Source organism: Entelurus aequoreus, linkage group LG27, assembly GCF_033978785.1.
Source record: "Entelurus aequoreus isolate RoL-2023_Sb linkage group LG27, RoL_Eaeq_v1.1, whole genome shotgun sequence".
In the NCBI taxonomy this organism is placed as follows: Eukaryota; Metazoa; Chordata; class Actinopteri; order Syngnathiformes; family Syngnathidae; genus Entelurus; species Entelurus aequoreus.
Window position 1 is genome coordinate 8,315,561 of NC_084757.1, and position 14,471 is coordinate 8,330,031.

The following is a 14,471-nucleotide window of genomic DNA, read 5'->3' on the forward strand; positions in this document are numbered from 1 at the left end:
TCATTTATCTACCTATTATTTTGTCAACATTATTAAGGACAAGCGGTAGAAAATGAATTATTAATCTACTTGTTCATTTACTGTTAATATCTGCTTACTTTCTCTTTTAATATGTTCTATCTACACTTCTGTTAAAATGTAATAATCACTTATTATTCTGTTGTTTGATACTTTGTATTAGTTTTGGATGATACCACACAATAGGGTATCAATCCGATACCAAGTCGTTACAGGATCATACATTGGTCATATTCAAAGTCCTCATGTGTCCAGGGACGTATTTCCTGAGTTTATAAACATAATATGAATTTTTTTAAACAAAATAAGATGTGATGCCAAAAAAATCATATTAGTGTCGACTAGATACGCTCCTGTACTTGGTATCATTACAGTGGATGTCAGGTGTAGATCCACCAATGGCGTTTATTTAAACTGAAAAAAACCCCAATATAGATTCACAACCATGGCCACGTCTGAACCTACCGAGCCTATATAGAAACTAGAGATGTCCCGATACCAATATTGTGGTACCGGTACCAACATTATTTCAATAATTTTCGGTACATTTCTAAATAAAGGGGACCACAAAAAATTGCATTATTGGCTTTATTTGAAGAAAAAATCTTAGGGTACCGTATTTTCCGCTCTATAAGGCGCACCGGATTATAAGGCGCACCTTCAATGAATGGCCTATTTTAAAACTTTGTTCATATATAAGGCGCACCGCATTATAAGGCGCATAGAATAGACGCTACAGTAGAGGCTGGGGTTACGTTATGCATCCCGTAGTTGCGAGACCTGTTGTGGCTCAATATTGGTCCATATATAAGGCGCACCGGATTATAAGGCGCACTGTCAGCTTTTGAGAAAATTGGAGGTTTTTAGGTGTGCCTTTTAGTGCGGAAAATACGGCACATGAAACATATGTTTATTATTGCAAGTTTGTCCATTAAATAAAATAGTGAACATACAAGACAACTTGTCTTTTATTAGTAAGTAAACAAACAAAGTCTCCTAATTAGTCTGCTGACATATGCAGTAACATATTGTGTCATTTATCTACCTATTATTTTGTCAACATTATTAAGGACAAGCGGTAGAAAATGAATTATTAATCTACTTGTTCATTAACTGTTAATATCTGCTTACTTTCTCTTTTAACATGTTCTATCTACACTTCTGTTAAAATGTAATAATCACTTATTCTTCTGTTGTTTGATACTTTACATTAGTTTTGGATGATACCACACATTTGGGTATCAATCCGATACCAAGTCGTTACAGGATCATACATTGGTCATATTCAAAGTCCTCATGTGTCCAGGGACATATTACCTGAGTTTATAAACATAATATGAATTTTTTTTAAAACAAAATAAGATGTGATGCCAAAAAAATCATAGTAGTGTCGACTAGATGCGCTCCTGTACTTGGTATCATTACAGTGGATGTCAGGTGTAGATCCACCAATGGCGTTCATTTAAACTGAAAAAAACACAATATAGGTTCACAATAGAGATGTCCGATAATATCGGTCTGCCGATATTATCGGCCGATAAATGCATTAAAATGTAATATCGGAAATTATCGGTATCGGTTTTTTATTATCAGTATCGTTTTTTTTTGTTTTTCGTTTTTTTTTGTTTTTTTTTTAATTAAATCCACATAAAAAACACAAGATATACTTACAATTAGTGCACCAACCCAAAAAACCTCCCTCCCCCATTTACACTCATTCACACAAAAGGGTTGTTTCTTTCTGTTATTAATATTCTGGGTCCTACATTATATATCAATGTATATCAATACAGTCTGCAAGGGATACAGTCCGTAAGCACACATGATTGTGCGTGCTGCTGGTCCACTAATAGTACTAACCTTTAACAGTTAATTTTTACAAATTTTCATTAATTACTAGTTTCTATGTAACTGTTTTTATATTGTTTTACTTTCTTTTTTATTCAAGAAAATGTTTTTAATTTATTTATCTTATTTTATTTGATTCATTTTTTTTAAAAAGTACCTTATCTTCACCATACCTGGTTGTCCAAATTAGGCATAATAATGTGTTAATTCCACGACTGTATATATCGGTTGATATCGGTATCGGTTGATATCGGTAATTAAAGAGTTGGACAATATCGGCATATCGGATATCGGCAAAAAGCCATTATCGGACATCCCTAGTTCACAACCATGGCCACGTCCGAACCTACCCAGCCTATATAGAAACAGGTCTCGCATACACACACACACGCGCACACACACCCACACACACAGGTATTCACTTCTTTCACACGACACACACACACACACACACACACAAAATGACAGGAGTGACTGATGACTCGGCTCAGCTGATGTGAGACGGGTCGGGGATAATCTCGGCTCCTCATTCCGTCCAGAGGGAATCACACTGAGGTAGCAACAAATAGCATTTTATAGTGCCTGTGTGGCTTTATTACAAACACAAACACACACACACACACACACACACACACACACACACACACACACACACAGAACAGGCTAGTCATGTGGAGTGCGTATCGTCCCTCGGGGAGGATATAGGATAGCAAACAATCAATAAGCTTCTGCGGTTTGTCCATTTGATCCTCCATGAACAGACCAAATACGACTGCGAAAACCATAGACACACATCTTCCAGACCTTGGCCGTAGGGCGGGGGGGGGGTGTCACGCCGGTTTTCATTGAGGGCCAGTTATTGTTACCCTCAGAGGGCCAGTTAACAATGAGTAATATATGAATATACATGTATATATACGCATAGGGGCCGATCACGACAATGCCGAGCACCCACGTGGGATTGATGGCAACTTTGACATTTTTGAAAAAAATCCATCTCGTTGTTGTTAACTTTTGTGGCGAGTTTAGACGGTTTTACATTACAAACAATTTACTAATCATATAGTCCAGGGGTCACCAACCTTTTTGAAACCAAGAGCTACTTCTTGGGTACTGATTAATGCGAAGGGCTACCAGTTTGATACACACTTAAATAAATGGCCAGAAATAGCCAATTTGCTCAATTTACCTTTAACTCTATGTTAGTATTAATAATTAATGATATTTACACTTAATTGAATGGTTTAAAAAAGGAGAAAACACAAAAAAATGACAATTACATTTTGAAACATAGTTTATCTTCAATTTCGACTCTTTAAAATTCAAAATTCAACCGCAAAAAAAGAAGACAAAAACTAGCTAATTCGAATCTTTTTGAAAAAATTAAAAAAATAATTTTTGGAACATCATTAGTAATTTTTCCTGATTAAGATTAATTTTAGAAATTTGATGACATGTTTTAAATAGGTTAAAATCCAATCTGCACTTTGTTAGAATATATAACAAATTGGACCAAGCTATATTTCTAACAAAGACAAATCATTATTTCTTCTAGATTTTCCAGAACAAAATTTTTTCAAAGAAATTCAAAAGACTTTGAAATAAGATTTAAATTTGATTCTACAGATTTTCTAGATTTGCCAGAATAATTTTTTTTAAATTTTAATCATAATAAGTTTGAAGAAATATTTCACAAATATTCTTCGTCGAAAAAAGGGAAGCTAAAATGAAGAATTAAATTCAAATGTATTTATTATTCTTTACAATAAAAAATAAATTTTCTTGAACATTGATTTAAATTGTCAGGAAAGAAGAGGAAGGAATTTAAAAGGTAAAAAGGTATATGTGTTTAAAAATCCTAAAATCATTTTTAAGGTTGTATTTTTTCTCTAAAATTGTCTTTCTGAAAGTTATAAGAGGCAAAGTAAAAAAATAATGAATTTATTTAAACAAGTGAAGACCAAGTCTTTAAAATATTTTCTTGGATTTTCAAATTCTATTTGAGTTTTGTCTCTCTTAGAATTAAAAATGTCGAGCAAAGCGAGACCAGCTTGCTAGTAAATAAATACAATTTAAAAAAATAGAGGCAGCTCACTGGTAAGTGCTGCTATTTGAGCTATTTTTAGAACAGGCCAGCGGGCTACTCATCTGGTCCTTACGGGCTACCTGGTGCCCGCGGGCACCACGTTGGTGACCCCTGATATAGTCTATGATTGACAAAGCCTAACCAAGATTTAATTGTGGCCGATAATGAACTAATGACACAATCATTTTGACTTCAAACACACTGCACACGAGCGAATGAAGGGCACACTTACTCAACACTGTCATAAACATGTGTCATATAGTGAAACCACACTAAACGACGACGACAACACACATTTTGGAATGATATTTGCACCGCAACGCAACATAAACTCTTCCGGGACGCTACAATGTAAACAAACGCCATTGGTGGATCTACACATAATGTCCACTGTAATGATACCACGTACAATAGCGTATCTAGTCGATACTACTATGATTACATCGATAATTTTTAACAACACAAAATCTTTTTTTTTTTTTAATTTATATTATTTTTATAAAGTCAGGAAATATGTCCCTGGACACATGAGGACTTTGAATATGACCAATGTATGATCCTGTAACTACTTGGTATCGGATTGATATCCAAATGTGTGGTATCATCCAAAACTAATGTAAAGTATCAAACAAGAGAAGAATAAGTGATTATTAAATTTTAACAGAAGTGTAGATAGAACATGTTAAAAGACAAAATAAGCAGATATTAACAGTAAATGAACAAGTAGATTAATAATTCATTTTCTACCGCTTGTCCTTAATAATGTTGACAAAATAATAGGTAGATAAATGACACAATATGTTACTGCATATGTCAGCAGACTAAATTAGGAGTCTTTGTTTGTTTACTTACTAATAAAAGACAAGTTGTCTTGTATGTTCACTATTTTATTTAAGGACAAACTTGCAATAATAAACATATGTTTAATGTACTGTAAAAAATGTTTTTGTTAAAATAAAGCCAATAATTACATTTTTTGTGGTGCCCTTTATTTAGAAAAGTACTGAAAAAATATTGGTATCGGGACAACACTAATACACACACACCGAGCACCCAGTGGCAGAAATGTAGATCGGCGCCTATGTATATACGTATGTATAATACATTAACAATATATTTTTTATTATTTATAAACTGCAAAAAAAAATCTTTAAATTATACTTTAAAAACTGGAAGCTCAGTCACCAGAATTTTACAGTAAAAGCAGTGGTTTTTTTTGTTTTTTTTACAGCATATAAAAAAAATGAATACATGGAATGGAAAGGAGAAACAATACCACTGTTTTTAGCGGTAAAATTCATGCAATATAGCTGCCAGTTTTGTTTTTTTTACCGTAAAATCTTGTTTTTTCAATGTTTTTTTGGGTAGTTTTTTAATGTTTTAGTGTCTAGTAAGACACTAAAACATTATTATTATTATTCTTATTTCAAAACAAAATGATCAATCAAATTGTACACTGTAAAATTGACAATATATTTTACGGTAAATTTTAAGTTATTTTTTACTATAAAATATACTTTGGTACTGTTTTCTTCCATATACTGTACCAAAGTATATTTTATAGTAAAAAATAACTTAAAATTTACCGTAAAATATATTGTCAATTTTACAGTGTACAATTTGATTGATCATTTTGTTTTGAAATCGTAAGTCAAGCAGATATTCAAGCATAGTATTTATCTTTATTTTAACAAACAATATTTTTGTAATATGGGATAATATAATATTTAGATTTTGATAGTGTTGCATTTTAAAAGACATGCAATTGCATGCAGTACGTGATTTTTAATGTTAAAAGGGAAATAAATATATTTAGTGTAAAAAGATTAAACATTTTATTAACGCATTTTATTTCTAGGCTTTCGCGGGCCACATAAAACAATGTGTAATATATGAATATACATGTATATATACGTATGTATAATACATTAACAATTTTTACTTTTTACATAAACTGCAAAAAAAAAAAAGTTTAATTATACTTTAAAAACTGGCACCTTAGTCACCAGAATTTTACAGTAAAAGCAGTGGGTTTTTTTGGTTTTTTTTACAGCATATAAAAAAAATGAATACATGGAATGGAATGGAGAAACAATACCACTGTTTTTAGCGGTAAAATTCATGCAACAGAGCTGCCAGTTTTTTTGTTTTTACCGGAAAATCTTGTTGTTTCAATGGTTTTTTTGTTAGTTTTTTTCAATGTTTTAGTGTCTTACTGTATATGGAAGAAAACAGTACCAAAGTAAATTTTATAGTAAAAAAGAACTTGAAATCTAACCGTAAAATCTATTGTCAATTTTACAGTGTACAATTTGATTGATCATTTTGTTTTGAAATCATAAGTCAAGCAGATATTCAAGCACAATATTTATCTTTATTTTAACAAACAATATTTTTGGAATATGGGATAATATAATATTTAGATTTTGATAGTGTTGCATTTTAAAAGACATGCAATTGCATGCAGTACGTGATTTTTAATGTTAAAAGGGAAATAAATATATTTAGTAAGAAAAGATTAAACATTTTATTAACGCATTTTATTTCTAGGCTTTCGCGGGCCACATAAAACAATGTGTAATATATGAATATACATGTATATATACGTATGTATAATACATTAAAAATATTTTTTTTTTACATAAACTGCAAAAAAAAAAGTTTAATTATACTTTAAAAACTGGCACCTTAGTCACCAGTATTTTACAGTAAAAGCAGTGGGTTTTTTTGTTTTTTTTACAGCATATAAAAAAAATGAATACATGGAATGGAATGGAGAAACAATACCACTGTTTTTAGCGGTAAAATTCATGCAACAGAGCTGCCAGTTTTTTTTTTTTACCGGAAAATCTTGTTGTTTCAATGTTTTTTTTGTTAGTTTTTTAATGTTTTAGTGTCTTACTGTATATGGAAGAAAACAGTACCAAAGTAGATTTTATAGTAAAAAAATAACTTAACATTTAACCGTAAAATCTATTGTCAATTTTACAGTGTACAATTTGATTGATCATTTTGTTTTGAAATAATAATAATAATAATAATAATAATAATAATAATAATAATAATAATAATAATAATAATGTTAATGTTAAGCACGGTATTTATCTTTATTTTAACAAACAATATTTTTGGAATACATGACAATATAATATTTAGATTTGGATAGTGTTGAATTTTAAAAGACATGCAATTGCATGCAGTATGTGATTTTTTAATGTCAAAAGGGAAATAAATATATTTAGTAAGAAAAGATGAAGCATTTTATTAACGCATTTTATTTCTAGGCTTTCCCGGGCCACATAAAAAACAATGTGGCGTGCCATTTTGGCCCCTGGGCCTGGATTTTTTTCACCGGAGCTATACGGCAGTGTTATTCAACCACTGTGCCGCAGCACACTGGTGTACCGTGAAGTACAGTCTGGTGTGCCGTGGGAGATTATCTAATTTGACCTATATGGGTTAAAAATATTTTTTGCAAACCAGTACCGTATTTTTCGGATTATAAATCGCTCTGGAGTATATATCGCACCAGCCGAAAATGCATAATAAAGAAGGAAAAAAACATATATAAGTCGCACTGGAGTATGAGTCGCATTTTTTGGGGAAATGTATTTGATAAAATCCAACACCAAGAATAGACATTTGAAAGGCAATTCAAAATAAATAAAGAATAGTGAACAACAGGCTGAATAAGTGTACGTTATATGACCATTTTCTGCTGCATATTTCACTACTTCCAGCTTGTAACCTGCAGTATATGATTTCCTTTTCGGTGCCATTTTTGTTCAGCCCTTCTCAGTTTTTATAAGTTACCGCCAATGTTGAAATGATCCATTTTCATAGGTACAGAAGTAGTAGCAGGTAGCATCTTTTTTTTTCAAAATGCACTTCTGCCATGACCCGCCCCCGCCAAATTTCTATTGGTTGACGTGTGTGACGATTGCTGATATACGCCTAGTCTCTTACGTGAATGAGGTAAATAATATTATTTGATATTTTACGATAATGTGTTGATAATTTCACACATGAGTCGCTCCTGAGTATAAGTCGCACCCCTGGCCAAACTATGAAAAAAACTGCGATTTATAACCTGAAAAATAGGGTGATTATAATCTGCAAATGATGTGTTGTTGTTGAGTGTCGGTGCTGTCTAGATTTCAGCAGAGTAACCATGTTTTTCTCTTCCATATCAGTTGGTGGTAGCTAATTGCTTTGTAGATGTCGGAAACAGCGGGAGGCAGTGTGCAGGTAAAAAGGTGTCTAATGCTTAAACCAAAAATAAACAAAAGGTGAGTGCCCCTAAGAAAAGGCATTGAAGCTTAGGGAAGGCTATGCAGAATGAAACTAAAACTGAACTGGTTACAAAGTCAACTAAAACAGAATGCTGGACGACAGCAAAGACTTACTGTGGAGCAAAGACAGCGTCCACAATGTGCATCCCAACATGACATGACAATCAACAATGTCCCCACAAAGAAGGATTGAGAACAACTGAAATATTCTTGATTGCTGAAACAAATGCGGGAAATATCGCTCAAAGGAAGACATCAAACTGCTACAGGAGAGAAAAAGCCACCAAAATAGGAGAGCAAGACACTACACACAGGAAAACAGCAAAAAAAAAGTCCAAATAAGTCAGGGCGTGATGTGACAGGCGGTGACAGTACACCTACTTAGAGACAAGAGCTATAGTGATGCATGCTTGGTTATGCTTTAAAGCAGGGGTGGGCAATTAATTTTTACCGGGGGCCGCATGAGCTACCCGAGCACTGCTGGAGGGCCACATCGACAATATTTCAATTAAATTTTGCTCAATATTATTTTTGATATATACCGTAAGATAAATAATAATAATAATTAATAATAATAGTAATACTTCAACATAGTGTGTGTAACAGCATTCCATGACTAATATATATAAATTAACATTAATAATAAATGACAGTAAAATAAGCACACGTATGACTGAGGAGTCATAGTGTAACTTTGTGTGGTGTTTGAGTTGTCCGACTTTTTGTGTGGCCATAAACGCACTAGTGGTTTAGTGCTATGCGTGTTGGTGACAGATGACAAGTTGGTTTTGGCCTGGTTTGTACGGCAGAAAATGACTAGTTTTTCGAGATAGAATTGTTTTACTCATGTTTTTGGTGTGGTTATGTCCGAATATAAACAGTTTTGTTCAATAAAGTGATCGATATAATTCCTGTCCTCGAAGCATCTCGATAGATAGACGTTACAATAATTGAACGGTGTTCAATTGAACGGTGTTGACGAACACCGTTAGGGCCGCTTGTTGTCACTGTCACTCAAAGTTGCATTGCAAAATTACATAGAATAAATATGTTTATTTTGTTTATAATTCAGATGGGATTTGATTTGGTGCGCGGCATATATTTGCTGCGCGCAGCGGACGCTTGAGCAGTGCGCAATTGCGCAGGCACGCACCTTAGAGGGAACGTTGCTTGGCAGTCCATGTCTTGTTGGAAACACGCCATTCCTCATCAACTTTTCTCTTTTTAGCGTCTCGGGTGTAAACCGTGCATCACTTGTCGCTGCATGTGCACCTTCACTCGCAGGTTACACACGGACACACGCCCATAAATAATACTTTTCAAAATAAAAGCAGCACAGTTGTATTGCGCGCAGGACATAGATGTTTTTTCAACTTTATTTTGTAATTGCAGTTGTTCACATTCACTCACAATCACGCATACGTCCACACGGAAGTAATACAAATAACGATTTTCAAAACAAAAGCAGCACCGTTGTATTGCACACTCGACATAGATACTTTTTAAAATTTATTTTGTAATTTATAATTGGCCTCACGCGGGCCGGACAGGGACGCACAAAGGGCCGGATGCGGCCCGCGGGCCGCAGAATGCCCAGGTCTGCTTTAAAGTCATATCTAACGACTTTTTACTGTCAACCGAGTTTCGTTTTTTAATGATTTCTGCCCGGCTTTTTTCAACGCACAAAATGTGCCTCGGCTCAAAAAAAAAGGGTTGAAAAAAAACACTGCTATACGGCGTCCACATGTGGGTTTTTTTTAGACGCAACATGCAACTTCTCCTAAAGTTTCCCTTGCAGCACTAACGAACAATGGAGCGCTCTGCCAACGTATTCCCCGGTGTGATGATTCCTAGATTGTAATTTATGTCATTTTCTTTAGCGCTGAAGCACGGCTGGATATCATTAGCTGCGCCATTAAGCCCGAAGATAACACGGACAGTTTGCTCGCTCCATCTACCAGCCGTCGTCGTCTACCATCTGTCTCCTCAGGTAAGTGTGTGTGTGTGTGTGAGTGTGTGTGTGTGTGTGTGTGTTCAATTGCATGACGAGGCGCTTCCCAACTCCGGTGGATTCTATTTTAACTTTGAGATGGCGGCGAATGAAAACATAGCGCAGACAGGAAACGACCCCCCCCGCCCCCTGCGGAGCGACAAATTGGAGACGAGAGCGGGCGCACAATGAAAGACGGCACTATGTAACGCGGCGGAGAGTCAGCCACTGGTAATGGCTCCGGCATGGCGGCGAGGAACAACACCCGCGCTCGCTCCGTACACGACCACGCTCGCCCGCTATTCACGAGGAGGCAAAGACAATTAGACAGCTGTCGGTGCCGATGATGAGGAGGAGGAGGACGCCGGGAAAAGAGAGCGAAAGCTCACGCGGCGTCTCCCAGGTGGAAATGTCACCTGTGTGGAGCCTTCATGTACCCACTCATAGCCGCGTAGCGTTTTGATTGACGTGGGTGGTTTCCGTGGCAACACGGAGCCCAGGGGGAGCACTGCTATTAGGTGAAATGAGGAGAAAAACAACAACAACAACAACAACGGATTCGATTATTTTCCATTGAATTACGAAAGCTACTTCAGCAACAGGAGGCGATACGTGAAGATAGGCGAACGCACGTGACGATCCGTCACTTCGTTTCTGTTTGTTTCCTCCTTTTTGTATTTACTTCTCATCAGTGTTCTTATTTCGTACTTGCCAACCTTGAGACCTCCAATATCGGGAGGTGGGGGGTAGGGGGTGAGGGGGTGGGGGGGTGTTGGGGTGGGGGGGCTTGGGGGCGGGGTTATTTACAGCTAGAATTCACCAACTCGAGTATTTCATATATATTTCATATATATATATATATATATATATATATATATATATATTTATATATATATATATATATACATATATATATATATATATATTTATATATATATATATATATATACATATATATATATACATATATATATATATATATATATATATATATATACATATATATATATACATATATATATATATATATATATACATATATATATATATATACATATATATATATATATATATATATATATATACATATATACATATATATACATATATATACATATATATATATATATATATATATATATATATATATACATATATATATATATATATATATATATATATATATATATATATATATATATATATATATATATATATATATATATATATATATATATATATTTATTTTATTTACATAAAAGAAATACTTGAATTTCAGTGTTCCGGTGGCAGTCATACTTGCCAACCTTGAGACCTCCAATATCGGGAGGTGGGGGGTAGGGGGTGGTTGGGGGCGGGGGCGGGGTTATTTACAGCTAGAATTCACCAACTCGAGTATTTCATATATATTTCATATATATATATGTATATATATATATATATATATATATATATATATATATATATATATATATATGTATATATATATATATATATATATATGTATATATATATATATATATATATATATATATATATATATATATACATATATATATATACATATATATATACATATATATATATACATATATATATATACATATATATATACATATATATATATACATATATATATATATATATATATATATATATATATATATATATATATATATATATATATATATATATATATATATATATATATATATATATATATATATATATATATATATTTATTTTATTTACATAAAAGAAATACTTCAATTTCAGTGTTCCGGTGGCTATCCATTACATGGCAGTCATACTTGCCAACCTTGAGACCTCCAATATCGGGAGGTAGGGGGTAGGGGGTGAGGGGGTGGGGGGGTAGGGGGCTTTGGGTTTGGGGCTTGGGGGCGGGGTGGTTGGGGGCGGGGGGCGGGGTTATTTACAGCTAGAATTCACCAACTCGAGTATTTCATATATATTTCATATATATATATATATATATATATATATATATATGTATATATATATATATATATATATATATATATATATATATATATATATACATATATATATATACATATATATATATATATGAAATACTTGACTTTCAGTGAATTCTAGCTATATATATATATATATATATATATATATATATATATATATATATATATATATATATATATATATATATATATATATATATATATATATATATATATATATATATATATATATATATATATATATATTTTTTTATTTTATTTTATTTACATAAAAGAAATACTTGAATTTCAGTGTTCCGGTGGCTATCCATTACATGGCAGTATTGTCCTGTTTAACTTCTCCGTTCATGATGAGTATATCATTTCGGCCACCGTGTTCAATGGAGAAGTCTGTTCTACATATTTACAGGCAACATACAACTGTCCTGGATGAACTGAAATTCTTGTTTCCTTGGGGGCGGGGGGCGGGGGCCGGGGTTATTTACAGCTAGAATTCACCAACTCGAGTATTTCATATATATTTCATATATATATATATATATATATGTATATGAAATACTTGACTTTCAGTGAATTCTAGCTATATATATATATATATATATATATATATATATATATATATATATATATATATATATATATATATATATATTATATATATATATATATATATATATATTTTATTTACATAAAAGAAATACTTGAATTTCAGTGTTCCGGTGGCTATCCATTACATGGCAGTATTGTCCTGTCTAACTTCTCCGTTCATGATGAGTATATCATTTCGGCCACCGTGTTCAATGGAGAAGTCTGTTCTACATATTTACAGGCAACATACAACTGTCCTGGATGAACTGAAATTCTTGTTTCCATTCGTTTGAATTTGTTAGGCAAGCTGTTTATATTGTGGGAAAGCGGACGTGAGAACAGGCTGTCCCCACTCAGTCTCAGGTCCGCATTGAGCTGGAGGGGGCGTGGCCTCCAGCTCCGGCTGAATACCGGGAGTTTGTCGGGAGAAAATCTCTGCCGGGAGGTTGTCGGGAGAGGCGCTAAATACCGGGATTCTCCCGCTAAAAACGGTTGGGTTGGCAAGTATGTCTTATTTTGTTCCATTTCCTGTTTGACTCTAAACGCTGCTGGACACTTCACCAAACCGGACCTCTGCGACGCATATCATCCATTGTTACAATAATTATTATATTATATTTTTATTTTGTATTTGTTATTTTTATTATTATTTTATTTTTATTTTTTATTATTATTTTAATATATTATTATTATTATTATACATAAATTATCACACAGCCATCAGACTGTATAATGCATATGTTCCTTTTGACTGTACATGTACTGTAAATGTATAATGTATGTATATTATTCACATGTGAATAATGCTGTATAATAGACTGTATTTATATTAATCACATGTGAATAATGCTGTATAATAGACTGTATTTATATTAATCACATGTGAATAATGCTGTATAATAGACTGTATTTATATTAATCACATGTGAATAATGCTGTATAATAGACTGTATCTATGTTATTCACATGTGAATAATGCTGTATAATAGACTGTATTTATATTAATCACATGTGAATAATGCTGTATAATAGACTGTATTTATATTATTCACATGTGAATAATGCTGTATAATAGACTATTTATATTAATCACATGGGAATAATGCTGTATAATAGACTGTATTTATATTATTCACATCTGAATAATGCTGTATAATAGTGAATAATGATGTGTAATAGATTGTATTTATGTTATTCACATGTGAATAATGCTGTATAATAGACTATGTATGTTATTCACATGTGAATAATGCTGTATAATAGACTGTATTTATATTATTCACAAGTGAATAATTCTGCATAATAGACTGTATTTATGTTATTCACATGTGAATAATGCTGTATAATAGACTGTATTTATGTTATTCACATGTGAATAATGCTGTATAATAGACTATGTATATTATTCAGATGTGAATAATGCTGTATAATAGACTGTATTTATGTTATTCACATGTGAATAATGCTGTATAATAGACTATGTATATTATTCACATGTGAATAATGCTGTATAATAGACTATGTATATTATTCACATGTGAATAATGCCATATAATAGACTGTATTTATGTTATTCACATGTGAATAATGCTGTATATTAGACTGTATTTATGTTATTCAAATGTGAATAATGCTGTATAGTAGACTGT